Source organism: Somniosus microcephalus, unplaced genomic scaffold (assembly GCF_052327205.1).
Source record: "Somniosus microcephalus isolate GS21.2 unplaced genomic scaffold, FLI_Smic_1.0 scaffold325, whole genome shotgun sequence".
NCBI classification, from domain to species: Eukaryota; Metazoa; Chordata; class Chondrichthyes; order Squaliformes; family Somniosidae; genus Somniosus; species Somniosus microcephalus.
Genome location: NW_028225512.1, coordinates 153058 through 166333, shown reverse-complemented (window position 1 = coordinate 166333; position 13276 = coordinate 153058).

Genomic DNA, 13276 nt, shown 5'->3' with positions numbered 1-13276 from the left:
GGCTGCGGCAGGCTAGAGCTCGATCGGGTGGCTTTTCAACGGGGCCGAGCAGCGTTCTCGGGAAGAGGAGAGAGAGAGAGAGAGAGGGTGGAGCACACAGGGCGCGGCCGGTGCTACGAAGCCGGGCAGCGTACAGACCCGAGAAGATTGAGGAAAGTGTCCCATAGGGTCTGCTCTGACGATGGGAACAGTAATTAAAATAAAAGAAATTAGAAACGCAGAAAGCCGCGAGGAGCTGCAGTTTGCCACGGGGACCGCGGAGAGCGGCGTTGGCAGCAGCGCGGGGGGGGGAAGTGCGCGAAGACCATAGGGCATCGCCATCAAGGCATAAAAACGCCAGCAACAGCGCTAGCAGCAGCAGAAAAGACAGAAAGCGTGGGAGGCGCCATCTTAATCCAGCGGGGAAGAAGGCAAAGCGTGGGAGGTGCCATTTTGTTCAATCGGGGAAGAAGGCAAAGCGCGGGAGGCGCCATCTTAGATCTCCAAGATGCCGAAGACTGGCAATATCACTGCCTTCGATAATGCAATAGAAGACTGGACCACGTATGTGGAAAGAGTCGAAGTATATTGCAAGGCAAACGAAGTAGCCGATGAGAAAAAGGCATCGGTACTACTAAACTTAATGGGCACAAGAATGTACGGCCTATTGCGGAACCTGATCACTCCAGTCAAACCGATGGTGAAGAGTTTTAACGAAATTGTTGATATCCTACAGGAACACCTAAATCCTACACCACTGCTGATAGCAGAAATATTTGAATTCCACAAGAGAAATCAGCATAAAGATGAGAGCAATGCTGATTACCTTACGGAACTACGCGGGCTATCGAAGCACTGCCAGTTCGGAGCAGGACTGGCAGATACCCTACGGGACAAATTTGTCTGTGGACTCCTGAGTGAAGGAACCCAGAAGAGGTTACTCTCAGAGAAAGAGCTGACGCTAGATAAGGCTTTCAGCGTGGCAGTATTGTACGAAGCAGCAGCAAGGGGAGCTGCGGAAATACAGCAAAAGCCACAGGAATACGGCACCCATGAAATGACACGGGGATTTGCAAAATGTTATCGCTGCGGCAGAACAACCCATGACCAGAAGGACTGCTGGTCCAAGGACAACACATGCTGGCAATGCGGAAAGATGGGACACATTGCACGAGTTTGCAGGTCCGGGAAGAAGACTAACGACAACAAAAAGGCTACTAAGGAACAGTACAGGAAAGTACAAAAGATGACGGACAGTAGTTCCGAAGACCAGAAGAGCGATAGTGAATCCGGGAACAAGAGACTAAGCTGTCTGAAACTACACAACGCAATCGCAAAAGAGGATCACCGAACCATTTAGGTCACCCTCACGATAGCAGGGTCCCAAGTCAAAATGGAATTGGATACAGGATCAGCCCTGACCGTCATGAGTCGACGAGACTATGAGCGGCTATTCTCACACATACCCTTGAAAGACACATCCATTGTCTTGAAGACGTATACGGGGCAGAAAGTATACCCCAGAGGGAAAATAAGGGTGCCTGTCGAATACAGCGGCAAGGAAATACAGAAATTGTATCTGTACATACTGCAAGATGGTGGACCACTGTTATTGGGACGTGAATGGATCAGAAAGATAAGTTTAGACTGGCACTCCATTCAGGCACTGACTGTGGCTGGTAAAAAGGATGACGACGTCACACCTGGACGATTGTCAAAAATCTTAGCTAACGCTAAAGAGGTATTTCAACAAGGACTGGGAACTCTTAAAGTCGTAACCGCCTCGATAAAAATAGAAGAGAATGCAATTCCCAAGTTTTTCAAAGCAAGACCGGTACCGTATGCAATTCGCCCAGCCGTCGAGGCAGAGCTGGGGAATCTGGAGAATGCAGGCGTGTTATCTAAGGTAGACTGGAGCGAGTGGGTGACACCCATCATTCCTGTCATGAAGAAAATGTTAAACAGTAAGTCTGAGGAGCCAAGGAAGGTTCGCATCTGTGGGGACTTCAAGGTGACTGTGAACCCAGTCCTTCACACAGTACAGTATCCTCTTCCGAGAATAGAAGATATTTTCGCCTCACTATCTGGAGGGAAGCGTTTTACAAAAATTGACCTAGCACAAGCATATTTGCAGATAGAGGTTGAAGAATCCTCTCGGAAATATCTCACGATAAACACTCACAAAGGTCTTTACCAGTATAATCGACTGGTATTCGGAGTAGCATCAGCTCCGGCGATATGGCAAAGAGCAATGGAACAAGTCCTGCAAGGGATTCCGGGGACTCAGTGTTACTTGGACGACATCCTAGTGACAGGTGAAAATGACAGTGAACACCTTGCCAACCTAGAACAGGTGCTCACTAGACTAAGAGAACATGGGCTACGAGCCAATCGCCCAAGTGCAAGTTTTTTAAGAAACAGATATCGTATTGTGGCCACGTGATTGATGAAGAGGGGTTACATAAGTCCCCTGACAAAATTGAAGCGGTAGTTAAGGCTCCAGCGCCTGAAAATGTGTCGCAACTGAGGTCATTCCTCGGATTGGTGAATTGCTACCATAAGTTTTTGCCGAATTTGTCCACAATTCTGCACCCGCTGAACGCCCCACTACAAACTGGAGTAGCATGGAAATGGAGCGATGAATGTAAGCAGGCCTTTCAGAAGTGTAAAGACCTGATCACTTCAAGAGAAGTAGTGGCTCACTACAACCCATCACTGCCGATACGACTGGCGTGTGATGCGTCTCCCTACGGCATTGGAGCGGTACTGTCACATAAATTCCTTGATGGTTCAGAGAGGCCGATCGCTTTTGTGTCACGCTCGTTAACTTCAGCCGAGCGTAACTACGCCCAGATTGACAGAGAGACCCTCAGCCTGGTGTGGGGGGTGAAGAAGTTCAATCACTACCTGCACGGACAGAAATTTACTCTACTAACTGATCATCAACCTCTTGTCTCCATTTTCAACCCTCAGAAGGGCGTCCCGATAGTGACAGCACAACGGCTACAGAGGTGGTCCCTTTTCCTAGGGGCACACCAATATGACATCGAGTACAAAGGAACTAAACAGCATGGGAATGCTGATGGATTGTCGCGCCTGCCGTTGCCGACGGTGGAAGAAGCACCTGCAGTGGATCCTGTGGAGATATTCCACTCGACCATAGTCGAATGTCTACCTGTGACGAATGCAAACATAGAAAAGGAAACACGAAATGACCCGACACTCTCCAGGGTCTATTATTTAACGGTGAAAGGATGGCCAGCACATGGCGAACCACTGTTGCCAGCATTCTCGCCGAGAAGAGAACAGCTGTCAGTGTGCCGAGGAACCTTGATGTGTGGATCCAGAGTAGTAATTCCACCCAAATTGAAGGATAGAGTGCTCAATGAGCTTCATGAGGGTCATCTGGGAGGGGTAAAAATGAAGAACTTAGCCAGAGCGTTTGTGTGGTGGCCGGGAATCGATAGAGAAATCGAAGAGATGACCAAGAGCTGTACAGGATGCCAGAAGGTCCAAAACGCCCCAACACAAGCCCCTCTACATCCATGGGAGTGGCCCTCATCTCCATGGCAAAGGGTGCACATTGATTTTGCCGTTCCATTGATGGACTCGATGTTTTTAATTGCGGTGGATGCACATTCAAAGTGGCCAGAGGTAATAAAAATGTCCTCAACCACCACAGAAAAAACTATCACAGTCTTACGAACCATATTCACCAGAAATGGGCTGCCTGAACAGATTTGCTCCGACAATGGGCCACAGTTTGTGTCTGAAGAGTTCCGAAGGTTCTTAAAGAAGAATGATGTTAAGCATTACACATCCGCCCCATAGCATCCAGCCACCAATGGATTGGCTGAGAGGTTCGTTCAAACATTCAAGAAGGCTATCAAGGCAATGTGTAATGAAGACATACCCCTACAACACAAGGTGGATAACTTCTTGTTTGCCTACCGGAATGCGACACATGCGGTTACCAACCAAACTCCAGCCATGATGTTCTTCAATCGAAGACTAAGATGCCGCTTGGATTTGGTTAAGCCAAACATCAGAAGAGATGTGGAGACCAGGCAGTTTCAGAATATGAATGAAAGGCCAACTAGGAGTTTTAAGATAGGTCAGCCAGTTTTGGCCCGGGACTACTGCACAGAGAAATGGCAGCCAGGAACGATCTGCACACGGCAAGGACCTCTAATGTATACCGTGGACATTGCAGAGAGCATTGTAAGGCGCCATGCTGACCAGATTCTAGAGTCACTGGAAAACGTCAAATCCACACCACGATCCAATACACCTGGTGATGAACCCGAAGTACCAATTGCATCTACCTCAGAATCGGTGATATTGGAAGCAGACGAACCAAACAACGACGTTGATTCCGAATCAACTTTGCCAGAAGAACCTGATACCCCAAAGAGGCGTTATCCGGACAGAATCAGGAAGCCTCCTCAAAGACTGAATTTATAATTGATTAACTTCAGCTAATGTATATAGCAACTGTAATTGTAAATATGTTATTTAATTATTAATCGAATGTTATGTACTGTTTAGCTAAAAGGGGAGGAATTGTAGTGTGTGTAACCTGAAGAAGGAACTATATTCTGCAGCCCCTGTATACTGCAGTACCAGTAGTGGCCACCCCTGTATATAAGCCTGTGTAGTAACCTTGCATAGTAGTTCCAGTTTTGTCTCCATTCAGTAAACACCTGTTATAACCAACTCCTGCAGTCCGTGTCTCAATTGCACACGGACGTCACACCCCCCTTAAAGGTACATACATTACAATTCCTCCCCTTTTAGATTAACAGTACCATAACACTCATTTAACAATTAAATATCAAACTAATTACAATTAACACTTTTAATATGCAACATTAGCTTAAAATAGTCTATTTATAAATTCAGTCTTTGGGGAGGCTTCCTGATCCTTTCTGGATAGCGTCTTTCCCGAGTGTCTTGCTCTTGGTGCGGAGGCGATTCTGGCCCCCTGTCGTCGGTTGGTTCATCAGCTTCCGATGCTACTGTTTCTGGGGTAGATGCTACCTGTACGTCGGGTTCATCACCAGGTACGTATGGGCGAGGCATGGGGTTGAATTGTTCCTGTGACTCTAGGATCTGGTCAGCATGGCGTCTCACGATGCTCTCCCCAACGTCCACTGTGTACATTAGTGGGCCCTGCCGTGTGCATATCGTTCCTGGCTGCCATTTTTCTGTTCGGTAGTTGTGGGCCAAGACTGGTTGCCCTACATTGAAGCTCCTTGTTGGCTTCTCATGGATGTGCTGGAATTGCTTACTCTCAATATCTCTTTGTACGTTTGGTCTGAACAAATCCAGGCGAGATCTTAACCTTCGGTTAAAGAACATCATGGCTGGGACCTGGTTGATGACTGCATGTGTCGCATTCCGGTAGGCGAACAGGAAATTGTCCACCTTGTGCTGCAGCGGAATGTTGTCATTGTACATAGCCTTTATTGCCTTCTTAAAGGTTTGTACGAACCTCTCAGCCAATCCATTTGTGGCTGGATGATACGGGGCGGATGTGTAATGCCTTACCCCATTCTTTTTCGAGAACCTCCGGAACTCTTTGGACACAAACTGTGGTCCGTTGTCGGAGCAAATCTGTTCTGGCAAGCCATTCCTGGCAAAAATGGTCCGTAGGACTGCAATAGTTTTCTCCGTGGTGGTGGAGGACATTTTGATGACCTCAGGCCATTTCGCGTGCGCATCCATGGCTATTGAGTCCATGAATGGACTAGCAAAATCAATATGCACCCGATGCCATGGAGATGAGGGCCACTCCCATGGGTGTCGAGGGGCCTGTGGTGGTGCATTTTGGACTTTCTGGCATCCTGAGCAGCTCTTGGTCAGGTCCTCAATTCTGTTTATCGATTCCCGGCCACCACACATAAGCCCTGGCTAGGCTTTTCATTTTTACCCCTCCCAGATGACCCTCTTGAAGCTGATTGAGCACTCTACCCCTTAACTTGGGTGGAATTACCACTCGGGATCCACACATCAAGGTCCCCCGGCACACTGACAGCTGTTCTCTCCTTGTCGAGATTGCTGGCAACAGTGAGTCGCCATGTGCTGGCCATCCCTTCACCGTCAAATCATATACCTGAGACAGTGTCGGGTCATTTCGGGTTTCCTTTTCGATACAAGCGTTAGTTACCGGTAGGTATTCAACTATAGTCGAATGGAATATTTCGACAGGATCCACTGCTGGTGCTTCCTCCGCAGTAGGCAGTGGCAGGCGTGATAGCTCATCAGCATTTCCATGCTGTTTCGTGCCCTTATATTCAATCTCATAGTGGTGCGCCCCTAGAAAAAGTGACCATCTTTGTAGTCGTTGCGCAGTCATCACCGGAACGCCCTTCTTTGGATTAAAAATGGAGACAAGAGGCTGGTGATTAGTCAGCAAGGTGAATTTCTGCCCGTGCAGATAGTGATTGAACTTTTTCACTCCCCACACTAGGCTGAGGGCCTCCCTGTCAATCTGGGCGTAGTTACGCTCGGCTGAGGTTAGTGATCGTGATGCAAAGGCTATTGGCCTCTCTGAGCCATCCGAGAATTTGTGCGGCAGCACCGCTCCAATGCCGTAGGGTGACGCATCACATGCCAACCGAATTGGTAATGCTGGGTTGTAATGGGCCAATATCTCTTTCGATGTGATTAGTGTTTTGCTCTTCTGGAAAGCTCGTCTACATTCGTCACTCCACTTCCATGGCACCCCAGTTTGCAGTAGGGTGTTCAGTGGGTGTAGTATTGTAGACAAATTTGGCAAGAACTTATGGTAGTAGTTTACCAGCCCGAGGAACGACCTCAGTTGTGACACATTTTCCGGTGCTGGAGCCTTGACTACTGCCTCAATCTTCTCTGGGGACTTATGTAACCCCTCTTTATCGATAACGTGGCCACAATACGAGATCTGTTTCCTAAAAAACTCGCATTTGGGGCGGTTAGCTCGGAGCCCATATTCCTGCAATCTAGTGAGCACCTGCTCCAGGTTGGCAAGGTGATCACTGTCATTTTCGCCCGTGACCAGGATGTCGTCCAAATAACACTGGGTCCCTGGGATCCCTTGCAGGACTTGTTCCATTGCCCTCTGCCAAATAGCCGGAGCTCATGCTACCCCGAATACCAGCCGGTTGTATTGGTAGAGAACTTTATGGGTGTTGATTGTGAGGTATTTTTTTGATGCTTCTTCTACCTCCATTTGCAGATACGCCTGGGCCAGATCAATCTTAGTGAAGCGTTTCCCTCCAGGTAGCGAGGCGAAAATATCTTCAATCCGCGGAAGTGGATATTGTACGGTGTGAAGGACCGGGTTCACTGTTACCTTAAAGTCCCCACAGATGCGAACCTTCTTTAGTTCCCCAGGCGTGCTGCTCAATTACTTTTTCATCACAGGGACGATGGGTGTAGCCCACTCGCTCCAGTCTACCTTGGACAGTACACCTGAGCGTTCCAGACTCTCCAGCTCTGCTTCGACGGCTGGGCGGATCGCATAAGGTACCGGTCTGGCCTTAAAATATTTTGCGTTTTCTTCAATTTTAATCATCGCTGTCATGCCTTTTAGTGTTCCGAGTCCTTGCTGGAATACTTCTTTCGCGTCAGTTAGGATCTTTGACAGTCGCCCAGGTGTGACGTCGTCATCCTTTTTGTCAGCCACAGTCAGTGCCTGTATGGAATGCCAATCCAGTTGTATTTTCCGGATCCATTCACATCCCAGTAATGGTGGTCCTCCATCTTGCAATACATACAGGTCTAGTTTTGGTGTTTCTTTACCGTTATATATAACGGTCACCCTTATTTTTCCTTTGGGGTAGACTTTTTGCCCCGTGTACGTCTTCAAAATAATTTTTGTGTCTCTCAAGGGTATGTGTGAGAATAGCCGCTCGTAGTCCCGTCGATTTATGACTTTTAGGGCTGATCCTGTGTCCAATTCCATCTTTACCTGGACTCCTGCTATCTTGAGAGTGAACCAACTGGTTCGGTGATCCTCCGTTGTGATCACATTATGAAGTTTCAGACAACTCAGTTCCCTGTTTTCGGAGTCATTATCACTCTTTTGTTCATCTGAACTATTCTCCGTCATCTTATGTACCTTCTGGCACTTTCCTTTGGTAGGTTTCTTATTGCTGGTTTTCTTTCCCGACCTGCAGACTCGTGCTATGTGTCCTACTTTTCCACACTGTCTGCACACTTTGTCTTTGAACCAGCAATCATTCTGGTCATGTGTTGTTCTGCCGCAGCGATAGCACTTCTCTGTTCCATATGACATTTCATTTGTGCCATATTCTTGCGGTTTCTGTTGAATCTCTGCAGCGCCCCGTGCTGCTGCTTCATATGATACCGCAATGCTGAAAGCCTTTTCTAGCGTAAGGTGCTTTTCAGATAAAAGCCGTTTCTGGGTTCCTTCACTTTGAAGCCCACACACAAACTTGTCCCTTAAGGCATCTGTCAGTCCCGCTCCAAACTGGCAGTGTTTTGATAGTTTGCACAGTTCTGTTAAATAATCAGCATTGCTTTCATCCTTATGTTGGTTCCATTTGTGAAACTTGAATCTTTCTGCTATCAGCAGCGGTGTGGGGTTTAAATGTTCCTTCAGTATCGTTACTATGTCTTCAAATCTCTTTTCCATTGGCTTCGTTGGGGTTACTAGATTTTGTAATAAACCATACGTCTTTGCACCCATTAAATTTAACAATACCGACGCTTTCTTGTCATCTGACACCCCATTTGCCTTGCAGTACACCTCTATTCGTTCGACATATGCAGTCCAATCTTCGACTTCATTGTCAAATGCGGTGATACTGCCACTCTTCGGCATTTTGGGTGTGGTTTAAAATGGCGTCTCCCAATGGCTTAAAATGGCGTCTCCCGTGCTTTCCTTCCTTCCCCGCTGCTGCCGACGCCGCTCCCGGCGGTTCTCGTGGCAATGGTGGCGCCCTGTAGGTTTCGCGCGCTTCTCCTGCGCTGCTGCCAACGCCGCTCTCGGCGGTCCTCGTGGCAATGGCAGCGCCTCACGGGTTTCTGCGCGTCTCTCTCTCCCTCTCTCCGACTCTGCTCGGCCCCTGAACACCGGCTGCGCCCTGTGCGCTCTGCCCTCTCTCTCTCTCCCCCGTCGATGCTGCTCGGCCCTTTGCTGTGCCGCTCGGTCGGGCTCTAGCCCGCCGCTGTCCGGGAAGGGTCTGCGCACTACCTGTTGCCAGCCCGTTTCGCTGGACCACCTCGACTGGAAAGCCAAGCCTGGCTCTCGACAGCCTCCCCCGCAATTCTCAAGTCTCTGCTGGATGACTGGGCGGTTGACCGTGGTCGACGCCCGAGTCTCTGGCCTTGACCTCCAATCCACTGATCTTCAGGAACGAATCCCTGGGAGGTGATGCAGAGTTGCAGGTAGGTTCGAACCTGCCTCATCGCCAATGTTATGTCCGTGTATAATCAGACACAGACTGCGGAGAATGGTCCAATAGGTGTTTACTCAATGTGGCTCAGACTGCAACTGATCTGTACAGATTACTACTCAGCGTTATATACAGGTGTGGTCACTGCCAGTACTACAGTATACATGAGCTGTAAAATGAAGTTCCCCCCCGTTAAAGGTACATACATTACACTATTGGCCTCAGAACTCCTTTTCGCAGTAACGAGGACATGGCTGCTTCCACGTCCGGCTCTGCTTCTCTGGGTAAGTTATACTGTTTCTGTGGCCGTCCATGGGGTCCCCGTCTACTCTGACCTCAAACCCTGTGACCCTCCCGCAGTCGTGTTTGTGAGTGGCAAATACGGCCAGGTGGGCCCGTACAAATGCCTGGAACTCTGGTGGGGTGTTGCTGACCATGAGCCCAAAATTATAACCCTCTTTGGGCTTCATGGTGCAGAGGCTCTCTTTCCCTTCCTTACCCGGGATAACTATGATCTCACCGTTCTTTACTTTTCCTGCCCCCCAGAGGCAGTGATTCCTCAAATCCACCAAGATCCCGTGACCTACAATAAAGTCGGCCCCCAGGACCCCTCTTCCACCCTCCACTTCCCAATTAATCAGGACACACGTCCACTTAGAGCGGAGCGGTCCTATCTGAATGGCGAGCGGGATGGAGACTGAACCAGCCTTCTCCTTACCTGTGAACCCCGATAGACTGTATGGGACCCCGCTAGAGAGAGGTGAGGTTGTGGGGTCAGCTGAGTAGATCATGGTGCACGATGCCCCCGTGTCCAACAGATAGGTCCCCGCTACCTTTTCCACCTCCATCTCCAACATGGGTCTCCTCCCCTCATTATATCGGAGCGAACACAGATACACAGGCTACACCGGCTCTAGTCATGGCTGTGGGTTGGATGGGGCTGACGGGGTGAGAGCACCGGTGGTGGCTGCTACTCTCCCCTGGCCAGCCAGTAAGGACCTCATGGCATCCAAAAGTGACTCGACCCCTGCGGAAGGGGTCCCTACCCCCACCTTTTGGGCTGGGGCTGTGGGATGCTTTCCCTTGTTATCCTTCCAAGGGTTCTTACACTCCTTCTGCCAGTAACCATCCTTCCCACACCCGTAACAATAGGTCTTTGTGCTGGGGGGTTACTCCCTTCCTGGTACCACTCTTTCCTACCCGGTCCGGGTTTTACCTCATGCAGCTTACCCTTGGGTGGGTGTGCATCGGCTCCCCTACTGTTTTTATAGGCCAGAGTGAGCTGCCTAATTACCGTGAGTTCTGTGGTCTGGGGATCTTTGGGGTCGAACCAGGCTTCTGCCTTGGCCTGGATCTGTGGCAAGCTGTTTGCCACCAGGCAACGGAGCCAATGCGTCAGGGAATCCCCATTCAGGAACGTCCGGCCGGGCATTCCCGGGCAAGCCTTCCGGTACACTGGCCACAGCTGATCCGCAAAAGCCTGTGGGGTCTCCCCTGAGAGCTGTACTGCCCTCTCCACGCGGGAGAAAGGACTTCCCTCATCCATCCCCATGGCCTCCAGAACTGCGTCTCTAAGCTCCTCGTAACCGCTCTGTCCCCTCTTACACTCTTCAGAGAGGGAATGGAGGAGATTACTCTTCAGGGAGAATAGCAGCATCTTGGCCTTCTCAGCGTCATCGCAATTGTTGATGCTGGCGGCCTGCTCTATTTCCCTGAAGTGGATCGAGGGGTCTCCCTTGGCCGAAAGCTTCGCGATATGGTTGACCATAACCCTAAGCTGCTGGGTGTTAAAGGGTAACACAAACTGGTTTTGGAGGGGTCCCTCATCATCGCCATTGGCGGGTGGGCTGAACCTCCAATGCCGTGCTGGGCACATCAGTTCTGGTTCCGGCTTTTCGGGCGGGGGTTGCTCTACCTCCGCCTCCACCTCTGGCTTCGCTTCGGGTTCCACCCCTGGTTCCACCCCACCTTGCTGCCAAACCTCGCTGAAACTTGGTGCTATGGGTGGTGGCCATGAGGTCTCCTCTTTCTCAACCGGGTCGTCCCTGGGCACTACCGGTGACATGGGAACTGTTCTCCCCTCGTTCCCCATAAAATCTGCCTGACCTGCCTTTGGGCTTATGAGGCATACCATGCCTTGTGCCTTCCGGAGGGCCCGGCTCAGATTTTCTATCCTCTCTGTACAGGGGCCGTGGTCTGCCTCCTCAAACCCCTGTTCATTCGCTAGCTTGTAAGAGGCTTTTACCTCCTGCACTTTCTCTTCCTGTTCCCTAACCTGCCTTGCCATGCAGGCGTTTTTCTCCCGCAACCTTGACTCATTTCCCTTGGCCTCTGTGACTTGGCACCGTAGATGTAGAAATTTTGCAATCTTACAGCAGGAGGCAGCGGAAATAAAGAAATTGTCAACAGCAATTCGTACATACCTGTATATAGAGTTGGCCATGAAGACCACCCACAGCACAATAAAATTGCCTGACATGACAAACAGCAAAACAATGGAATTTTTCCGGCTCTCCACCTCTGCATCCTTCTGACCCCCTGCACCGCCGGGGTCCCGGAATCTGCTGCGGGCTCTGCTGGCCACCAAGATGTGTCTGACGGGCAAAGAGTTGAGCAACAGGATCAGAAGGAATAGGAGCCCTGGGGTTAGGACGTGATGGAGTGACTGAATGGCCAACCAGAATGGTGTGTAGAAAACCTGGTTTGTTATGAAGCAAAACCACGTGTAAGGCAGGAGGGTGTATCCCTCTCCACGGATGAAGTACCAGAACGTGTCCTTCAAGAAGCAGATGACCGTCACAATTGCGATAAATCATGACCTCCTTTTTCTTGGTGCAGTGCTTGGGTTTCAGCTTCGGGCAGCAGATGGCCATGAATCGGTCGATGGTGAAAACCACGGTGTACCAGACGGAGCAATCAGTGACCGTGTAGAGCAGGACAGAATGGATATTGCACGCTTTAATTGCCAGCACCAAGTGTGGTCTAACCAAGGTTCAATATAAGTTTAGCATAACTTCACTACTTTTCAATTCTAACCCTTCAAGCCCTTGTGCTTGGTTTGCTTTAGTATGGCCTTGTTAACCTGTGTCGCTACTTTCAGTGATTTGTGTATTTGTACTCCTAGATCCCGTTGCTCCTCTGTCCCATTGAGAGTCACACCCTCCAAGTAATTAGTGACCTCCCTATTCTTGTTAATAAAATATAATATCTCACATTTATCTGTGCTGAAATTCATTTGCCAATTATATGTCCATTCTGCAAGTTTATTAATGTCCTCTTCTAACTTTTGCAATCCTCCTCAATATTAACTATTCACCCCGCAATTTGGTGTCATCTGCAAATTTAGAAATTGTGTTTTTGATTCCTAAGTCTAAATCGTTAATGTAAATTGTGAACAACAGTGGTCCCAACACCACTACCCACCTTCTGCCACTCTGAATAGCTACCCTTTACTCCCACTCTCTGCTTTCTGTCTTGAAGCCAGCTAGCTATCTATTCTGCTACTTGTCCCCTGATTCCGCATTCTCTGACCTTATTCATTGGTCTATTATGTGGTACCTTTCGAAGGCCATTTAAAAATCTAGATAAATTACATCTACTGCATTACCCTTGTCTATTTTCCCTGTTACCTCTTCAAAGAATTCAATGAGGTTGGTCAAGCAAGACTTTCCCTTTTGAAATCCATGCTGACTATTCCTTATTATATTTTTGGCTTCTAGTTGTTCTTCTATTTTCTCCTTTAGTAGGGATTCCATTATTTTTCTGACCACCGATGTTAAGGTGACAGTTCCATAGTTCCCTGGACATGTTCTATCTCCTTCTTAAATATTGGTATTATGTTAGCTATCCACCAGTCCTCTGGCACGACAAATTTTTCTAATGCATTATTAAAT